Raw genomic sequence first — 298 nt, 5'->3', positions numbered from 1 at the left:
GAAGGTTTCTGAGCGTCTGTCTGCGACAGACGGCGTCGGGCTCGCAGGAAATCTGCTCGACTGAACAACATGTCTGAAAGAGAGAGAGACGGGAAATCAGGCTCCTCCAGCAGGAGAGACGAGACGAGGAGGTCTCTTCAACTTCAAATGTCCTCCGAGCATCAGACCGTGATGTTCTGCACAGCCCAGACTCCATCAGAGCTTCACGTCTGTCAGCTCGTCATTTTGTCCCTCAAACAGCTGATCAGTCAGTCAGTCAGTCAGTCAGTCAGTCAGTTAGTCAGTCAGTCAGTCAGTC

The sequence above is a fragment of the Chaetodon trifascialis genome, chromosome 5 (assembly GCF_039877785.1).
Source record: "Chaetodon trifascialis isolate fChaTrf1 chromosome 5, fChaTrf1.hap1, whole genome shotgun sequence".
Classification (NCBI taxonomy): Eukaryota; Metazoa; Chordata; class Actinopteri; order Chaetodontiformes; family Chaetodontidae; genus Chaetodon; species Chaetodon trifascialis.
Note: the sequence above shows the minus strand (reverse complement) of the source record.